This window comes from Pteropus medius, unplaced genomic scaffold (genome assembly GCF_902729225.1).
Source record: "Pteropus medius unplaced genomic scaffold, Ma_sr-lr_union100, whole genome shotgun sequence".
NCBI lineage: Eukaryota > Metazoa > Chordata > Mammalia > Chiroptera > Pteropodidae > Pteropus > Pteropus medius.
The window spans coordinates 477,621-499,505 of NW_024349797.1; the positions used below are offsets into that span (position 1 = coordinate 477,621).

At 35.0% G+C, this 21,885-nt stretch overlaps 1 long non-coding RNA gene across 5 annotated transcripts in view; it reads left to right on the forward strand.

The window, feature by feature from the left end:
* Nucleotides 1-21,885, forward strand: part of LOC120619464 (uncharacterized) — a 76,703-nt gene that overhangs the window by 28,653 nt on the left and 26,165 nt on the right. Inside the window, exons 3-4 of one of the 5 annotated variants that reach the window (XR_005657509.1) lie at nt 10,150-10,344; nt 14,482-15,007. The exons of 1 other annotated variant lie outside the window; for it this stretch is intronic. This is a non-coding gene — a long non-coding RNA (uncharacterized LOC120619464). Of the gene's footprint in view, nt 1-10,149; nt 10,345-13,404; nt 13,503-14,481; nt 15,008-21,885 lie in introns of those variants that run through there. 3 more of the 5 variants (XR_005657508.1, XR_005657510.1, XR_005657512.1) reach the window with 3 other exon arrangements.

A 21,885-nucleotide genomic window follows, 5' to 3' on the forward strand; every position in this document is an offset into this window, starting at 1 on the left:
CTACAATCTATACGTATTCTATGTCCTTTGTACTTTTGGCCACAAGAAACAGAAGATCCAGCAGAAAGGAGTTTGAACTATAAGGAATATTTATTATCTCATAAAACAAGAAGGTAGGCGACGTCGGGCAGTGCCAAGGATCTTCCAATCAAGGGCCTCATGCCTACTTTCCATTTTTCCCCTCCCTTATCCTCAAACTGGTGTCCTAGGATGGCTTTCCTCATTGCTTCTGCAGTTTTAGGCATCTTTGCAGGTAATGATATTCAAGACAGGGGGAAGAAAAGTCCCTCAATCTTGTAACCTCTTAAGAGCAAGAAATCCCTTCCTGGAAGTGTCTCTGATGACTTTCCCTCACATCTTTTCAGCCACAATTGCATTACACTGCTGTGCAATTGCCCAAAGCAATCTTTTAGCAAGGGAAAGTAGACACAGAGTGGCTGAGACTGATAAAGGTTCATTCTGTGGGTCCTTTCCCTGAAGCACAGGGCCATTCGGCAGGGATGAAAAGAACTGGTATTCAATTTATGGAGAAGGATTGAGGATCCAAACTGCACCTGGAATTAACTGCTCTGGGTAATGGTGATGGGATTGGAGGTGGGTGGGGGTGTCTCCAAGCCAGGCCTGCTAAGCCCCTCCATTGACTCTCTGCACAGCCAACACTTGGCTGTCCTCCTGTCCTTTGGGGACAACTATAACAGAGGAGTAACTGAGGTCAGTATAGGTGACATAGCACGGCATCTCAGCTATGAAGAGACCGCTGTCACAGCTCATGCCCCTGACTCAGCCCTTTTTACTACACACTGCTCTTTTCTGGTAACATTTTAAACCACCTTATTAAGGCTCAATGCAGGGCAAACATTTTTTCCAACTTTATTGAGGTATAAATGACATAACATTGTGTAACATTAAGGTATACAATGCAGTGATTTGGTTCACATATATATATTGCAAGATGACTACTGCAATAGGTTAGTTAACACATCTATCACCTCACATAATTATCTTCTGTGTGTATATGTTGAGAACATTTAAGATCTTAGCAAATTTCAAGTATACACTACGGTATTGTTAACTGTAGTCACTGAACTGTATATTAGGTCCCAAGAACTTATTCTTCTTGTAACAAGATGTCAGTGCCCTTTGACCAATATCTCCCCATTTTCCCACCCCCAACTCCTAGCAACCACCCTACTACTCTCTGTTTCTATGAGTTTGGCTTTTTTTAGATTCTCTATATAAGTGAATTTGTATGGTATTTGTCTTTAACTTATTTCATTTAGCATAATGCCCTCAAGGTCCATCCACCTTGTCACAAATGGCAAAATTTCCTTCTTCTAGGGCTACGTGTGTATATACGTGTGTGTGTGTGTAACATTTTTCTTCATCCATTGATGGACACTTAGGTTGTTTCCATGTCTTGGCTATTGTGGATAATACTGTATTGAACATGGAAATGCAGGTATCTTTTTGAGATACTAATTTCATTTCCTTCAGATATATACCCAGAAATGGGATTGCTGCATTATATGATAGTTCTATTTTTAATTTTTTGAGGAATCTCCATAATGTTTTCTATGATGGCTGCACTAGTTTACATTTCCACCAACAGGACACAAGGGTTCCCTTTTCTCCACCTCCTTGCCAATACTTGTTATCTCTTGTTTTTGATAATAGCCACTTTAACAAGTCTAAGGTTGTGGTTTTGATTTGCATTTACTCGATTAGTGATATTGAGCATCTTTTCATGTACCTGTTAGTCATTTGTATGTCTTTTTGAAAAAAAAAAAGTCTGTTCAGTTCTGCCAATTTTTTAATCAGATTATTTGTGTTTTTGCTATTGAATTATATAAGTTTCTTATTTATTTTGAGTATTAGCCCCTTATGTAATATATGGTTTTTAATGTTTTCTTCCATTCCATAGATTGCTTCTTCATTTTGTTGATTGTTTCCTTTGTGTGGATAAGCTTTTTAATTTGATGTAGTCCCACTTATTTATTTATTTTTGCTTTTGTTGCTTGTGCTTTTGCTGTCATATCCAAAAAATCATTGCCAAGACCAATGTCAATGAGTTTTTCTCTATGTTTTCTTCTAGGAGTTTTATAATTCAGGTCTTACATTTAAGTCTTTAATGTATTTGCAGTTAATTTTTGTGAGTGGTGTAAGATAAGAGTTCAAATTTATTCTTTTGCATGTAAATATCCAGTTTTTCCACTTATTGAAAAGATTAACTTTTTCCTTGTGAACTATTCTTGGCTCCTTTGTCAAATATTAGTTGGCCGTATATACATGGGTTAATTTCTGGGCTCTTGATTCTATTCCATTGACCTATGTGTTTTTATGCCAGTAATACACAGTTTTGATCACTATAGTTTTGTAGTATAATTTAAAATCATGAAGTGTGATGCTTCTAGCTTTGTTCCTTTTAAGATTGCTTTGGCTATTCAGGGCCTTTTATGGTTTCATAAAAATTTTAGAATTTTTTTCATTTCTGTGAAAAAAATGCTATTGAAATTTTGATAGCAATTGCATTGACTCTATAGACAATTTTGGGTAGTATGGACATTTTTTTTTACGGCAGAAAAGAAAAGCTTTATTAGAAGGGAAATTACACTTCCAGACGTGGAAGCGGGCCTGAGCAAGAGAAGCGTGGCTCAAAGGCCAACATTTTAACAATATAAATGATTTTGATCCACAAACATGGGATATTTTTCCCATTTATTTGTGTCTTCTTCAATTTCTTTCATCAATGTCTTATAGTTTTCAGTGTACAGATTTTTCACCTCCTTAGTACATTTATTCCTAAATATTTTACTGTTTTTGATGTTGTTATGAATGAGATTATTTTCTTTATTTCTGTGTTAGCTATTTCATTGTTAATGTATAGAAATGCAACTGATTTTTGTGTGTTGATTTTGTATCCTGCAACCTTACTAAGTTTATTTATCAATTCTAACAGTTTTTTTGGTGTAATCTTTAAGGTTTTCTATATATAAGATTGTGTCATCTGCAAACAGAGATAATTTTACTTCTTCCCTTTCAATTTGGATGCCTTTTATTTCTTGTTTGATTGCTCTGGCTAGGACTTCCAGTACCATGTTAAATGATGAGAGTGGTCACCCTTGTCTTGTTCCTGAATTTAAAGGAAAAGCTTTCAGCTCTTCCAGTTGAGTATGATGTTAGCTGTAGATTCTTTTATATATAGCCTTTATTATGTTGAAAGATGTTACTTCTATACCTAATTTTGGAGAGCTTTTATCAAGAAGAGGGATTGAATTTTGTCAAATGCTTTTTCCACATCTACTGAGAGGATCATATAATTTTATCCTTTATTCTATTAATGTGATATATAACATTTATTGACTTGTCTATGTCAAACCATCCTTGTATCCCAGGCATAAATCCCACTTGATCATGGTATATGGTTCTTTTAATGTGCTGTTGAATTCAATTTGCTAGAATTTTGTTGAGAATTTGTACTTCTCTATTCATCAAGGATATTGGCCTATAATTTTCTTTTCTTATAGTGTCCTTATCTGGCTTTGGTATGAGGGTAATGCTGGCCTCATAAAATGAGTTTAGGAATGTTCACTTTTCTTCAATTTTTGGAAGAGTTTGAGCTGAATTCACATTCATTCTTCTTTAAATGGTAGAATTCGTCAATGAAACTATCTGGTCCTGGACCTGTCTTTGTTGGCAGGTTTTGATTACTGCTTCAGGGTCCTTAGTTGTTACTGGTTTGTTCAGATTTTCTACCTCTGCATGAGTCAGTTTTGGTAGGTTGTATGTTTCTAGAAATTTATCCATTTTTCTCCGAGATTATTCAGTTTGTTGGTGTACTATTGTTCCTGGTAGCCTCTTATGATCTTTTACATTTCTGTGGTATCAGTTATAATGTCTCTTCTTTTATTTTTAATTTTGTTTGAGTTCTTTTTTTTCTTGGTTAGTCTAGGCAAAGTTTTGTCAACTTTGTTTATCTTTTCAAATAACCAATTCTTAGTTTCACTGATTTTTTTCTACTGTGTTTCTCTTCTCTTATTTATGTCTGCTCTAATCTTTACTCTTTCCTTCCTTCTGCTAACTTTGGGCTTAATTTGTTCTTTTTCTAATTCCTGGGATGTAAAGTTATGTTGTTTATTTGAGATCTTTCTCTTTGTTTTTAAATGTAGGCAATTGCTATACCCTTCCCTTTTAGAGCTGCTTTTGCTGCATGTCGTAAATTTTGGTTTATTGTGTTTTCATTTTCATTTGTCTCAAGATACTTTCTGATTTCCTTTTAGATTTCTTTATTGTTCATGAGTATGTTGCTTAGTTTCCAAGGGTTTGTAAAGTTTTAAGTTTTCCTTCTGTTACTGATTTCTAGTTTCATACCACTGTTATTGGAAAAGATACTAAATATGATTTCAATCTTCTTCATTTTGTTCAGGCTTGTTGGTGGCCCCACATATAATCTATCATGAAGAATGTTCCATGTGCACTTAAGAAAAATGTGTAGTCTGGTGCTCTTGGATGGAATATTCTGTATATGTGTCTATTAGTTTCATATTGTCTATAGTGTTATTCAGGTCAAGGCAAACTTATTTTGACATAAAATTGAGACATCTAACATGGCAATAATAAAATGTAGCCATTTTGGTAGAAACAGCAAAGGGTTCAAAATTAGACAGACTTTGTTTAATCTTGGCTCCATTTTCTGGTTGAGAGGCACCAGGCAGTTTCTTCATTTCTCTAGACTCATCTTCATTACCGCAATTCCTTTGGCATGTGAGTTTTTTCATGAAAGGCAATGTTATGAGGGATAGCATGGCAATGAACGAGGCATTCTATAAGTCTACAAAAAATGGTGCTGCCGTACAGGTCATGTTCAAGGAGGCGGAGGAAACAAATGTTCCCATTTTTCTCTCCTCTCACCCTCTGATCTTTGTTACTATCTGCCCCCCATTTTTGCCAAACCCAACAAAAAGCCAAAGGGACAAAGAAATATGGAGAATGGATGGAGGGAGGGGCAGTATTACAATGGGGAATAACCAGTACAGTTGTCGTATGTGCCTGGTATATACTACCATATATAAATACGAGTGGATATTATTTTTATTATTTTTATTTTCAGAATTCTGAAGTTAAGTTAAGAAAAAAAGAAAAGTTAAATTTCCCATATATAAGAAACAAGCCTGGCACACTAGACCATGTGATAGGGACCATGCTCCTGGCCTTCCTGCTCCTCTCTTCTCTCATGGGTCAAGGCAAGCTAAAGGGAAATTACTATGCTGAAATTCAGCTTTTAGAGGAAATCTGTGAGAGGTGTGTTTAGAATGTTTCTGTGATCTTCCTGCCCATGTAAATGTAATATGCTCCCCTCCCTTCCCCCGCCCCCCATGACTGTCTTTATGTGCCGAACAAGTTCCTCCACTCTAACTAAACTGGCCTGTCAGTGTAGCCAGACGCTCAGAAAACAAGTCTGACAGAAGCTGTGGTAATAACAACATGGAAGGTCATTTGTTTTCTGCTTTAATGACAGCGTCGATAGTGTGTGCATCTTGAAAAGTTTTTCCTGAAGTGTTGGTGACTCCAGCTGGCCATACAGCCACACTCTCTTCCCTGTACTCATCAATGACCAGTGAGTGATGACAGGTCATTATTCCATTCTAAACTGAAGAGCCAAACATCTGCAGTTCATTCAAGTTTCTCTTGGCTCAGAGATGAGTCAGTGTGCAATGAGAATAAATGAATTACAAATGAGATTAGATGAGAATGGACATTTAAATGTGCACCGTTCTCACACCTCCCATTTTCATTCCTACGTCTACTATGTTCTACTCCTCACCTTTCTCTATTTCTCCCCATTGCCTCAGCTTTTTGCCTTCCTCATGTTCTTCTCACTGCAGAGCCATTGACTCCAAAGCCTTCACTTGTGAATTCAGATAGAATGAATCAGAATATTCAACCAGGCATCCCACCCTTAGAGGGGTAGAGCATCATTCCCCAACCCCAGGAGAAAATTAACTTAGTTTCTAAAGCAGATCAGTTTCCTCACTCTAATTTACCTTGAGACAGTAACTGATATAGCCTCCAGTTTTGATTAAGACCTTGGGTGTGGATTCCTGTTTGTTTAACCCACAAATTACACTCTTCTGGTGGCTCAACTCATTACACGTATCCCAGATACTGACCAATTCTGTTCCAGGGGAACTAATGTTTAAGTCCCTTTCCTGATAACTCCTTGCTGAACTGCTTAATGAGCCAAAGAAGAAGGTATTTTTAATTGGATTCCTGCTTTGATAAAATTTTACATGTTGCCTTTGAAATAAATACATAAAAGATTTCCTCTCCTCATTCTCTCTTAATAAGTAGCAAAAGAAATAAAAGAAAAGCACATTGGGAGGAGGAATATGGGGAAGAAATGTCTCAGCAGCTATAAGTTAATTTAGAAATTTATAGATAATTCCAAAGAGGGGAAAATTTAGTACAAATTATGTTTCTTCTAAAAGCATTAGTCACCTTTATGTAATGGATATGTAGAACTTTCTGTCATCTGTGCCTGGAATTATTTGCTTCAATTCTCTTACTGGATTTCAATTCTACCTCCTCCTCTTCCCTTGAAAGAGAGAACATTGTTTATTAAAAAGGAGATCCACTTCTCTTCAAAAGTATCAGGTACCTGTAATGTCACAAAAGAAAAATGTCCATAAACAGCCTCCTCTGCAGGAGTGGGTGTAGGATCCTTGCCCAGATAAGATTATTGGGTCTTAGCATCACTTCCAAAGAGGTACAAGCTTGAGTGTCACACCCTTAGACCAGTGCTTCTCAACCCAATTTGCACATTAAAATCACCTGGGGGATTGTGTGTGTGCATACAAATACATACACATCGATTTCCTGGGCCTCACCCTAGAGAATCTGATTCAATTGATCTGAAGTAGTGCCAGGCATTGGTAGGTTATAAAAGCTCCCTGTCGATTCCAGTGTGCAACCTCATTGAGAATCGCTGGCTTCGAGCTTCAAAAAGTCTGCCTGTGCCTAGCTTTATTGCCCTGTGAACTAAGTAACTTTCTTCTGAAATTCAAAAGAAGTTTCTTGAAGTCGGTTGCCTATTTGTAGTCTATGACACCCATTAGCAAAAGAAAAAGGAAATGTAACACCTGAAGTCTACGAGGGCCAAAGTTCTAAAATGCCAAATGTTCAAATCTGAACGCTGGGTGAACTATGAAGATGCTTCTTTCTCTCCTTCTTGCTACCATGTGCACATGCACACACAGTGACTTACCATAGCTCTACACACAAACTGCAGCTTTGACCCACCTGGCACAAAGCACTGAAGCAACTGGTATCTGTCAAAATTGTCTTCCTGCCTTTACTGGGCTGCAGGTGGCCTCCACTTAGTCACAAGTTGCATTCCATTTTATTTGTTTGGAATTCCAACACATGTTCCCACAGAAATGGTGTGATTGTGATGATAAATTTTCTAAGTCAGCTTCTGCCTTTTAACCCATAATATAGCTGGACCAAAACTTGCAAAATCATTTTAGAGCAATCACTGTGGAGTTAGAACACTAACAACATAGGTCCACTTTGCCGAATTCCTAATACACGGAGGTGTTCTCTGAAAGAATGTGGTAGAGGCAGTAAGAGTAACATAGAATGTCAATGATACAGGGAAAAGAGAAAGCATTGGATCAAGCTCAAGGGTGAGAACTGGCTTTGGAGACCAAGGAGAGGGAGTATAAGAAATGACTCTTAAGATCTAAAAGACAGGATGGGGCAGCTGTGAGTGAGGAGGTGTAAAATGGGGGCTTCCTATTTAGTAGACCATTGACATTCACAAGGAGCTATTTGGAAACCTCAAAAATTCTCAGATATGTAAACAAGGAGCCATTTATGGAGGTTCTGGCTTTCTTCCAAATCACATGTTCATGGAGATTTTTCTCTAATTTTTTGTGAAGATCTCAGTAGCCCTTGACCGTGTTTTCAATTTAAACAAAAATTTTAACCCTCTCTTGATTGCCATTTTTCACAAAGAAACAGTGTCATTACCAGGAAGTGTTAGGGACTTCAGAGAAGTAGAAGCAGATGCTCCATCTAAAAGGGCAACCATTGATCAATTCCAGACAAAGGCTGCCAAAATAGGCTGCTTGCTCAGTTCTCTATCTTTTTTTTTTTTCAAGAGAAGGCAGAAATATAGACATTTATATGAAATGTCTTGATTTTATTTGGAAGTACTAGCTAATGCAATCAGACTGGAAAAGAAAAGATTTACAGATTTAGGAAGAAAGAAATAAAACTGTCTTTCTTTGTAGATGACATGATCATCTATGTTGAAAATCCCAAAGAATTAACACATAAAAACCTTGGACGTGATAAGCAATGATAACAAGGTTGCAGAGAGTACAAGTTTGATCCAGAAGTCAAGTTCTTTTTTATATGCTAGAAATTAAAATTTTAAATTAGAAATTAGAAAAACATCGTCATTAATATTACCATAAAAATTTGAATTCTAAGTACAAATCTAACAAAATATGTACAAGATCTATATGAGGAAAACTATAAAACCCTGATGAAAGAAATTAAAGAAAATCTAAACAAAGGAAGAGGTATTCCATGTTCACGAATGGGAAAACTTGAAATTGTTAGGATGTACATTTTTTCAATTTGATCTCTAAATTGAATACAATCTCAAATCAAAATTCTAGTAAGTTATTTTGTAGATATCAATAAACTGATTCTAAAGTTTATACGAGAAAGCAAAAGACCCAGAATAGCCAACAAGAAAATCCAGCCAAGCTTGGGTTCAGCCATAATTTTTTTGATACAATGCCAAAAATACAATCCATGAAAAAAAAAAAAAGATAAGTAAAATTAAAAATTAAAAATTTCTGTGAAATATGTTGTTAGGACGATGAAAAGACAAGCCATAAACTTGGAGAAAATCTTTGCAAAACACATTTTCTGTGGGACTTGTATCCAAATTATACAAGGAAATCTTAAAACTCAGCAATAAGAAAATAAACCTAATTAAAAATAGATAAAAAATTTGAACAGACGCTTCACCAAAGAGATATATACATGCGTATATGAAAAGACGCTCACCATTATGTGTCATTAGGGAATACCACTATACACCTATTAGAATGGGTAAAATCCAAAACACTGGCAACACCACAGGCTGGCAAGGATGTGGAGCAATAGGAAATCTCATTAATTGCTGGCATGAATGCAAAATGATACAGCCACTTCGGAAGACAGTTTAGCAGTTTCTTACAAAGCTAAACGTTGTGTTGCCATACAATCCAGCAGGCGTGCCCCTTGTTATTTACCCAAATAATCTGAAAACTCGTGTCCATACAAAAACATGCACACGAATATTTATAGCAGCTTTACTCATAAATATGAATAAAGCAGCAACCAAAATGTCCTGCAACAGGTGAATGGATAAACAAACTGCAGTAATCTATACAATGGAATGTTATTCAGCGCTAAAAGGAGCTATCAAGCCATGGCAAGACATGAAGGACCCTTAAATGCATATTGTGGAAGACAGCAGTCTGAAAAGGCAACATGGTATATATAACATTTTGGAAAAGGCAAGACTATAGACACATTAAAAAAAAACAGTGATTGTCATAGGCTTGGGAAAAAGGGTGGAAGAGATGAGAAGGGGAACCCCAGAGGATTTTTAGGGTTGTGAAACTATTATATGTGATATTGTAGTGGTGGATACATGACAATATGCATTTGTAAAAACCCATAGAACTGTGCAACACCAGGAGTGAACCCTAGTATAAACCATGGACTTTAGTTAAAAAAAATGAATCAATAAAAAATATGTTGGTAATCAACATGTTTTTCTAAATTTAATACAAGTCAACACTGAGTGGGCCAAACAAACATATCTGAGTCCAGTTAACCCTTTGACACTCTGAGCTTTCCCCACGAGTCACCAAAATTCTAGAGTGAGTAGCAAACAACAGAGCTATGTCGCAATGTAGTGGGTGGTCAGGTAGGTATGCTCACGCTCAAGTGACTTATTCTTTCACACCAGGCAACTCTTACAAATTTATGTCCTAGGAAGATCATAAATTATGACATCAACCTCCTAGGCCACTCATAAGTGGTCAAAACCACGGGTGAGAACAGCCTGCTATGTTAATACTCCAGGTTGAATGCATGATTGAAGACGAGCCATCAGTGGTGGGAGATGGAAGAGGAACTGTCCATGGGACCAATGTGCATAGTTTAGTCAATAACTGAAGTCAGAAAAAGGAAGCTGATCCACCTGGCAAAACGAAAACTTCAAAGTTTTAAAATAGAGTGAAAGATAATTTTCTGAGAAGGCAGTCACTCTATCTCCAGGTAAGTTCACTGCAAATAAACTGAAACCACTTCACTTTCCATGCTCGGTAGATGCTTTCTGCATTGATCCTCACTGGGCTGTGTTCTAGATTGAGAGAGAGAAAATGGACAACGATATTTGCAGTTGAACAAGAGAAGATAAGTACACCAATAACTAGACTTGAAGATAGTCACAGGAGAGGCTTCTATGCAAAGAGGATGACTAGGTCATCCATTGTAGGGAATAAAAGAAAGCTTTCAAGGCAGAGGGGCATTTTGGAAGGGCCTTGAAGGGGTGGTAGAATTTTTATATAAGGAACTCAGACAAGGTGACAGTCGAGAGGGCATTTTGAGCAGTGATCCAGGTCAACAAGGATAAATATTCAGTACGCAGGTTGCCTGGAGTGGGACACACACAGAGGGATAATAGAAAAGTATGACTGAAGGATGAGATGTGGATGTTATGTGGAGAATTCTGAATGTTGGGCATTGGCACTTAATTCAGCAGGCCGTTATCAAGCGTTAAGCACTGGATGGGATGCTAACATATTCCTTCTCTGTCCCTGTGTCTGATGCTAATAGGGAATTTCTTTTCTTCCCATATACACCTTCTTTTCTTCTCGTCTTCCCCTTTTGCCATCCTTCCCCCGTTTCTCACTCTATTCCTGATAAATCTCAGATCTCCTTCCAGCCTCCTCCTCTCCTCTAGCAAAGAGCAATGGCTATGGCCTAATCTAATTCCATTCTCCTTGGCCCTATTTTTATGGATTTTTTTGGGGGGTGGAGTTGGGGGAGGATTAAGTTTCTAAGCGTAACTTAACATAAATTCTCTGATTTCAGACTTAAAAAAAATCTTAGATCGCCAACAGCTACATCAAAAGATAAAAAACCTTTTGCTATGAGACTATGCAATGACAGTGTTGCTGGGCCCAATGTGGAGTGGTTCCTGTTATTTGCTAGAGCGTGACAGTTAATGAAAACATAGGAATGCCAGCCTCATATGCAGCCCTCATCAAAAGCAAACAACCTCTTAGTAGGCATGTCATTTCCCCCATTTTATTCATTCTATAAGCATTTATTGAGCATATACTCTGTACCAATAGAATTAGACAGTGTTTCTATGTAGTTCAAATCCTAGAAAGGGAAAAAAAGAAAACACAATAGTGTGATAAGACGATGACAGCTAGAATTGTGCTTCTCAAAAATAATGTGTATGCAAAATTACCTAGGGGTCTTGTGAAAAGTATATTTTCATCCAGTAGGTCTGGGGTTGGGCCAGTCTCCTGGAAATTCAAATCTACAGGAAAGAATGAAGAGCACCAGAAATAGTAAAAGCATGTATATATAAAAGAATACATCAGTTCAAGTCGTCCAGGAAGCAGATGCCTAGACAAGTAGACATGTAGGAGATTTATGTGGGGAAAATGCCCCTGAACGGTACAGGGAAGTAGAAGGAAGAGTAAGGAGAGCTTCAGACACCAGTGTAGGTCTGACATCTGTCAAAGGGGAGGAGCAAGGAGGAAGGATTGTATAGCAGAAGCCTTTCCTGAAGTGCAGCTCTGCAATATTCTTGACCTGGAGAATTGGGATCTCCAGAGCAAATATTACCCATGAGAGGAGTGGGCATGTCTTGCTGACATGATTGTCCCATGATTGACATGAGACAATCATGTCAGCAAGAATGGCCTGCCTCTAGGACCTCTGCTATGCTCAGTCACTGGCTGGGAGCAGCCTGGGAATGGTGAGGTCTCAGCATGAATGCTGCAGGAGACTGTCCACCAACCACTCTCCTCACAGCAGTTTTCTTGAAGGGAAAGGTCTAAGTAACACATCTTCATGGATGCCAACAGACTATGTATTTTTTTAAAAAATCATATGACTCTTTAAAGTAGGAATTAAAGTATTATATTGTACTTATATAAACGTTTATCATGTAAGTAGATGAAATATAAATGACAACAACACCACAAATGGAACTATACTATTGCAAAATCATATTTTATGTGAAGTAGTACAATATTTAAGTAGGTTGTGATAAGTTAAAGATGCATATTTGTAGTAGAGCAACCACTAAAAAATTATGCAAAGAAATATGGCTACAAAGCCAACAGAGGAATTGAACTGAATAGTAAAAAAAAAAAAAAGAAAAGAAAAGAAAAAAGATTAACCCAAAAAGATAAGAAGGGAAGCACAGAGGAACAAAAACTAGATGGACAAATAGAAAACAAATAGGAATTGACACACCCAATTTTAATTATGTCCATCTGTATACCAAGAATTAATAGAATAAACACTCCAACTGAAAAACAGGTGATTAGACTGGATAAAAAAAAATCAAGACTCATCTATAGTCTGTCTATAGGAGACACATCTTAAATGTAAAGACTCAGATAGATTGAAAGCAACAAGGTGAATAAAGTCATATCTTGCAGACAGTAAACATAAGAAAGCTAGAGTGGTTAAATTCAAATCAGACAAATAGACTTTAAGATAGAGTATTACCAGAAGTAAAAAGGGACATGTCATAATAATAAAAGTTTCAACTCCCAAGGAAGACATAACAGTTATCAATGATTCTTAGAAAGTTATACTTATCTATCGGCCGTCAATCTTATTCCTAGGTTATTAGCCAAGAGAATGGAACATATGTCCACAAAAAGACTTATACAAGAATGTTCATAGCAATTTTATTCACAATGGCCTAAATTTGGAAACAAATCAAATGTTCATCAACAGGAGAATAGATAAATACATTTCGTACATTGATACAATGGAATACAGCTTGGCAAAATAAAAACAAAAAACTGCTGATTTACACAACAACATTGGTAAATTTTACAGACATTATGCTGAGCAAAGAGGCCAGAGACAAGGGAGTACATACTATGTGAGTCCTTTTATATGAAGTTTTATAACAGGCAAAACTCATCTTTTTTTAAAAAAAACAAAAACAAACCAACTTTCTTTTGAAACTAAGGGGCACAAGTGAACATCCTGGGGTGGTGGAAATATTCATTATCTTGGTAGAGATACAGATTACATGAATGCATGCATTTGTTGAAACTCATCAAATTGTTACAGAGGGGAAAAAAGAATGCATAAACAAGTAACAAAGATGTATAAAACATGGTATCTGTCCTTAAAACAAAATGAAGAATATTTTGAGAAAGTAATAGACAAAAGACCCACGGTGACAAAATCCACCAAGTACAACAGAACCTCTGTGTTTTCTCTTGCCTGGAGTTCGCAGCCAAGGATTTAGAGACATTGAATGGTAGCACCTGAATATATGTGTATGACATCATTTGTTGGAGCCAATAAAAAATAACAGTAATCACGAAAGGAACAGAAATATAATCTATAGCTTCCAATTCAGCAGAAGGGAAAAAAGAAAAGTATCCTCAACTTTGTCATATTCCACAGAAAAGGAAAAAGAAGCAAAGGAAAAAACAGCAAATGGAACTTACCAACTAAAATGATTGAAATTATTCTAAATATGTCAGTAATAACAATAAATGTAAGTTAATTAAATCCACAATTAAAATACAGAAATTGCATTTTAAATTTATTTTTTTGTGGTAAGAACACTTAACATGAGATCGACCCTCTTAAAATTTTAAGTATACAATACAGCATAGTTAACTATAGGTACAGTGTTATTTAGATCTCTTGAACTTATTCAACTTGCATAACTGAAACTTCATGTTCATTGATCAGCAACTCTCCATTTCCTTCCCTCCCCTCTCCCCTAGTCTCTGGTAAACACAATTCCACTCTCTGATTCTATGAGTTTGACTATTTTAGACATCTAATAGAAGTAAAATCACGCAATATTTGTCCTTCTGTGACTGGCTTCTTTCACTTAGCATAATGTCCTCCAGGTTCACATATGTTATCCCATATTGCAGAATTTTCTTTTTTTTTTTTTAAGGCTGAATAGTATTCCATTGCATGTATATGCCATATTTTCTTTGTCCATTCATCCATCAATGGATATTTAGGATGTTTTCACATCTTGGCTATTTTGAATAGATCTGCAATAAACATGTGTTTATTTTTTTTCTAAAACCTTAATTTCTATTCTTTTGGACAAATAACCAGAAGTGGGATTGCTGGATCATATGGTAGTGCTATTTTTATTTATTTTTTGTTTTTTAGGTATCTTCATACTATTTTTCACACTGGATGCATCATTCTGCATTCCTACCAACAGTGTACAAGGTTCCAGTTTCTCCATGTCCTCCCCAACAGTTGTCTTTTTTATGGTTTTGATTTGCATTTCTCTGATGATTAGTGACACTGAGCATCTTTTCATATGTCTGTTGGCATTTGTATGTCTTCTATGGAGAAATGTCTACACAAGTTTTTAGTCCATTTCTAAATTGAATCATTAAGGTTTTTCTTAGCTATTGAGTTGTAAGAATTCCTTATATTTTTTGGAAATTAATCTCTTATTGAATATATGGCTTGCAAATATTTTCTCCCATTTCATTGATTGCCTTTTCACTCTGTTGTTTTCTTTGCTGTGCAGAAGCTTTTTAGTTTGATGTAGTACAACTTGCGTATTTTTTTTTCCTGTGTTTTTGGTGTCATATCTGTGAAGTTATTGTCAAGATCAATGTCATGAAGCTTTTCCTCTGTTTTTTTCTAGGAGTTTTACAGTTTCAGGTCTTACTTTTTAGTCTTTAATCCATTTTGAGGTTGGTTTTTTTTTTTAATGCATAGTGTAAGATAAGGGTCCAATTTTATTTATTTTGCATTTGGATATCCAGATTTCCCAACACGTTTATTGAAGAGACTATTTTTTCCACAATATGTATTCTTGGCATTGTTGTCAAAATCAGTTAACCATACATACGTGAATTTATTTCAGGGCTCTTTATTCTGTCCCATTGGTTTATATGTCTGCCTTTATGCCAGTACCATGCTGTTTGAATTACTGTAGCTTTGTAATATAGTTTGAAATCAGGGAGCACGATGCCTCCAGCTTTGTTCTTTTTTCTCAAGATTGATTTGGCTATTCAATGTTCTTTGTGGCTCCATATAAATTTTAGATTTTTTTTTCTATTTTTGTAAAAAATGCAGTTGTGATTTTCATAGGTATTGCATCGAATCTGTATATTGCTTTGGGTAGTATGAACTTTTAACAATATTATGTCTTCCAATCCATAAACATGGATGTCATTCCATTTGTTCATGTCGTCTTTCATTTCTTTTGGCAATATTTTGTAATCGTTCATGTACAAGTCTTTCACTTCCTCAGTTAAGTCTATTCCTAAGTATTTTATTCCTTTTGATGCTAAAATGGGATTTTTCCCCATACCCCCCAATCGCCTTCTCAGATAGTTTATTGTTAGTGTAAAATGCAGATAAACATAGCTTGTAAGAAAGATGCCTAAACAAGTGAAAAAAGATTACCATGCAATTGCCAATCAAAAAAAAAGTCTATGTATCAGCATTAGTAGCAGACAAATAAAATTTAAAGAAAAGGTGTTTAATAGACTTTAAGAGTGATACTTTGCAATAATAAAAAGAAAATTCTACCAATAATAGTAATAGTTAATATTTAGTTCAGAGTGAATTATCATAATGTCTGCAACTTACATTTAAATGCTTCATGAAAATCACAGTTAATGGAGAAAAACTATGGCAAAATGTTAAAAACTTGTAAATCTAAGTAAGTGGTATAGGGTATTCATTTTAATATTCTTTCAATTCAGTAAAACTATTTCAGTTTTTCTATAGTTTAAACATTTTTCAAAATAAAATTAAAATTTTACAATGTAAAAAGTTGGGGAAAATTCACTTCAATAACTCATGAGCTAAAGAGGAAATCAATAAATTGTAAAATATTTATAATAAAAAAGAAAAGTATTACATATAAAAACCTCTGGAAAACAACTAAAGTAGTATTTAGAGGGAAATTCATTGCTTTAAGTAAACTTATTAAGATGAAGATTTTACATAAATGGATAAATCCTTACACTAAATAGCGAAAAACTTGAATAACAGAGTAAATCCAAAGAAATTAAAGCAAATAAGATATGAGCAAATGTTGATGAAATAGAAAAACAATAGATTCAACAAAAGGAAGCACTTGTGCTTTGAAAATTAAGGAATACAATGCCTAGAAAGGCTGAAAGAACAATTTTAAAAGTTAAAGTAAACAGTATTAAAGAAGAGGATATAACAGACACAGTAGATGTATTAAAAATCATGAGTATAATACCAATGATTGTTGCCGTTATATTTTAAAAACTTAGATAAAAATCTGTATTACCAAAATTAGCTTAAATTATTACCAAAATTAACCTAAGAAGAAGTAGAATATTTGTATAAACCAATACTCATTAGAGAAATTGAATCAATAATTTAAAGTATAAGCATACCCACCTAAAAGCACCAAATGTGTTATGGGCAAGTTTTAGGAGACTTCCAAGAACAGATAATTCTTATATTTTAATTTTTTCTGAGAATAGAAAAAGAAGGAAAGCTTCATCTTCAATGCCATTTTGCTGATGTACAAATTTATGGATAAAGTCCCAGAAATAAAGTTCCTGGATCAAGGGTATGTGCACTTATAATTTTGATCATTGTTGACATAAAGATTATACCAATTTATATTTCCACCCACAGTATATGAACGGAATGCCTGTTTCCACATATTCTTACCAACAATGTTTTCAAAATTTTTAATCTTTGCTAATCTGAGTGATGAAAACAGGTATTCCATTGCAGTTTTAACTGCGTTTCTCATGTGAGTAATACAGTTTATAATAAAGTTTATCTTTTCATTTTTAAAAGCTATATGTAACTTTTTTATGCATACTATTTATATTCTTTGCCCATTTTATGTGTTTGTTTTCTTACTGATGTGTGGGGACTCTATATGAGATACATTTCAAATTTTCACGATTTCTCGTTTGTATTTAGATTTTAATATTTCTGACATGGAGAATTTAATTTTTTATATAATTGTTTTCAATAATCTTTTTAAAGTGGCTTTTATATTTTATGTCATATATTCAAAGAATTCTTTCACTCCAAGATTATTTTTAATCCTCCTATCTTTTGATCCACTTGGAAATTACTATGATGTATGGACTATGGCAGGGATTCAGCTCTTTTTTACCCAACAGAGCAAAAATGCACCAAAGGTGCTTTTTTTTTTTTAAGGATGCTTGTGGTCATGGTCACAGATAATGTGGATGCTAGTAGTATAAGCCCTAGCCAAGCCTTAAGGGAAAATGAGGACATTTTCTAGTAAATGACCACACCTGAGTTGTGTTTCGAAGACTATGTAGGAATCAGGCAGACAGATAAGGACTGGAGAATTGACATAATTCATTCCAGCTAAAAGTGGCCTTGGGTTCCATGCTTAGAAATTTGAAATTTATTTTGGAAATGAAGAGGTACCGTTGAAGAAACTTTTAAAGTGGGAGAAGGTAACATGCTCAGAGTTACATTTTGGAAAGATTTTTCTGACAGCACTGTGGAAAGGGATTAGGATGGGGCAAACCTGAAGCCAGCAGAGCCCATTTAAGTGAAAACTGGTTTTTGCAAAGATCACCTGCCCCACATCTCTTGGTTAGTAAATGGTTGGAGGGGAACTGAAACCTAAGTATCCTGCTTTTAATGATTTCTTCAAAAGCAGCAGCCAATGTGCCAGGGAAGGATAAAACCCGCCAGTAAGTGGTTTTAAGTGTGACTATTTTAAGGCCCAAATCTAGTGTACTTGAACTCCAATAAGTGCATCTGAAACCTGAGTGTATAGCAATTGAGTTCAACTGAAGGATCTCATAGTTGGAAAGAAGCCCAGAGGAGTCCCTCTCCCACCCTGGACAGGAATCTCTTCCAAAACACGCCCAACAGATGGCCTCAGGGCCCCTGTGTGAATGCTCTTCACCTTCAAAGGAAGCTCCCAGGCCTCCTGTTCCTGCTGGTCAGATCTAAATATAGACAGTTTTTTCTCATGTTGAGCCAAATTCTTCCACCCTGTAACTTTCTCCATCAGTCAGTAAGGTCTTCTCCCTGAGTTCTTTCCTCAAAGAAAAACTATTAGCCTTAGAGAGAATAGGCATTAGGCAATGCTATCATAGGGCCATCATAAAAGTTATAATGTTTAAAATATACCAATAGTTGCACAACACTGTGAATGTACTTAATGCCACTGAACCATGCACTTAAAAATAGTTAAAATGATACATTTTATGTTATATGTGTTTTGCCATAATTTTTAAAAATTAAAAAAAATTTTTTAAATGCCAGCAATGCACTGACCAGTTAAAGTAACATGGCATGATACTTTGACCTTTTAGTATTGGTGGTTCTTCAAAATGACACTGAAGTTTTATTTTGATTCCTCCTAACTGTTGCTTCCATCTCATAATGTTTTCATAGTTTACTCCCATTTCTTCTGTCTTTCAGCCAGTATCTCAGTTTATCTCCAAGAACCAGGTTTTTTTTTTCTTTATCTGCCTCTAAATCTTGATGGTTCACTGAATCATGTGAACTTGCTTTAAAAAAAAAAAAGTCAAAATTAGAATGATAACCTCAGTTATTTCAAGGCAAAAATTATTGTACTTTGAACCTAATATTTCCATGTTGCTCTAATACAGTTCTAGAGGAAGAAAGAACTTTCAAATATTTTTATTACAAAATGTTAAGATCTTAACCTGTGCAAGATGAGCTTCATTTCCAAAAGAAGAATCTGAGAGAACACTCATAACCCAAAGGAATCAATGATAACAGTGGAGTTTTTAACGAGTTCATCTTGCTAATTCACTAACCAGTTACTTGGTCGTAAGACTAGCTTAAATTATGTGATGTTAAATTTTTTGATCTGCATGAGATATGTACTATAAAATTTTCTTGCCAAAGACTGAACCTGAATTTTTCTGTGGGGAAAAAAAATCTGTCATGATCTCCGCTCATCAAATAGGCCAATTCTTTATCTATCTATCTATCTATCTATCTATCTATCTATCTATCTATCTATCTACCTACCTACCTATTATTTTTAAAATTAAATTTATTGGGGTGACATTGATTAATAAAATTATATAGGTTTCAAGTGTACAATTCAATAATACATCATATGTAAATTGCATTGTGTGTTCACCATCCAAAGTTAAATTTCCTTCTGTCACCATGTATTGACCTCCTTTACCCTTATCTACCTCCCCAATTCATGATGGGAGAAGCTAGGACTATGAGTCTGTGGGGTCACTGTGCCCCACCACCATCAGCCTTGTTAGTTTTGTGGCAACTGCTTTAGTCACAGATTCAGAGATGCTTGTTTGTCATTTATAGCTACAGATAATCTGAGTGAGATGGGTTCAAACTACAAGCCATACAACATAGCAATTGATCCCAATTTGAGAGTATGTTTAAAATTTGAGACTTTGAATTACGTGTACAATGCATCGATTTCTTCAATGTTAAAGTCTTTGAAAAATACCAATTTTTCAACTCGATACAATAGTTAAAATGCTTATTCTTTTTCAGTTTCTTTCCCTTTTCAGACTAATGTATGCACCACTGAGAATAACTATGATTTCCCCATAAAGATTTAACTTCCCTAATTTCTGTAATATTCTTAGTAAATCTTGATTCCTCTCAAAACCATTTTCTTAGGATATATCCTATCTAGATCACTTCCTTGTTAGATCTTTGTAAGTGGTGTATTTTTTTTAATTGTTTGAAAACAAATTTTGCTTCCGATAATGGCAGAGCAGCTTGATAAGACTAACCCCTCATAAATAATAATTATAAAACCTGGACAAAATATTTAAGAAGGACAATTTGAATACACAGAGACCTATCAAAAGTAAACAGAATGAAGTCCATCTTTAAAAGCAGAAAGTATATCTTGTGAGATTTTGAAGTTGGCAACTTTTTCCCTGAGTGCAGTTGCCATCCATTGTCTTGAGTTGTGAGGGGAAGAGGGAAAGAGAATGGAAAAGAAAGAAAAGGCACCAGTTGAAGCAGAAATAACTGAGCAGAGTTCAACTGCTGTTGAATGCAGAGAAACAATTTGGAATTTGAGTCTAGCCAAGTTAATAAAGATTGCTCTTTAAAGGAACAAAACAGAATCTAGAGTCTCTACATTGTACCTTTCATGATAACTAGCATCTAATTAAAAATTGCTACATATGCAAAGTAATATGAAAATATGACCCATACACATTTTCATCTTACTTTGCATATGTAGCAATGTAGGAACCCTGAGATGACCTAGATGTTATTGTAATAAATACACAGGACTCTAAGGCAACCATTATAAATACGTTCAGAGACTTAGGAAACAATTGATCGTAGCAAATGAACATAATGGGAGAATCCCAGCAGAGAAATAAAAATTATAGAAACAGAACTAAAAGGAAATTTTAGAGCTGAAACATACAATAACTGAAATAAAAAATTCATTGGATGCTTTTAACAGAATTTTGCAGGCAGATAAAGAAACAGTGAATTTGAAGATAGATCAATAGGGACTATTCAATCTGTAGAATAGAGACAGAAGTCTCAAACATTTGGAAATTCATCACTACATTTATAAAAATCTATGCTTTATTTCACAAAGGAAATTTGAAAGTATTTTGAATGAAATTATAAGGAAAATATATCAAAGTTTGTGTGATGCAGCTAAAGGAGGACTCAGACGGAACTTTACATTTTTAACTGCTAATATTAGGAATGAAGAAAAAACTTATAATCAGTTACCTATTCATTATTCGACAATTGGATACATAAAGTGTGACATATCTATACAATGGAATATTATTTGGCGATGAAAAGAATGAAGTGCTGATACATGCTATAATGTGGATGAACTTTGAAAGTATTACACCAAAAAAAAAAAAAAAGAAAGAAAATATTATACTAAGTGAAAAGATAGTCAAAAAGACCACATACTATGTGATTCTATTTGTAGGAAATGACCAGAATAGGCAAATTCTAGAGACCGAAATTAGATTAGTAGTTGTTTAGAGCTGGGGAAAGGGGCTAGCAAGGGATGCAGTGACTGATAAAAGGTATAGGATTTCTTTTGGGGGGCTGATGAAAATGTTATAAAATGTATTCGATGTTGGTTGTGCAACTCTGAATGTATGTAAAACCATTGGATGGTATGTGAATTATATCTCAATAAAACTGTTACCAAAAAAAGATTATCTAAATTTTCAATGTAAGAAACTAGAAAGTAAACAAATTAAGCACAAAGTTAGTAAAATTCAGGAAATAATAAAGATAAAAGCACAAGTCAATGAACTATAAAACAGATGAACAGTAGAGAAAATATAACCAAAAATTGGTTCTTTGAAATGATTATTAAAAGCGACAAACACCTAGCAAGACTGATAAAAAAAAAAAAGAGAGAGAGAAAATCTAAATTACCTATATCAGGAATGAAAGAGGAGTACAAATTCTATAGACATTGGGGTAATTGCATGACTGTATATATGTGCCAAAACTCATTAAATTATATGTGTAAAATGGGTGAATTGATTGTAAGCAAGTTCAGAATGAAGCTTCAAAAGAATCGCTGTAAACCACCTGATT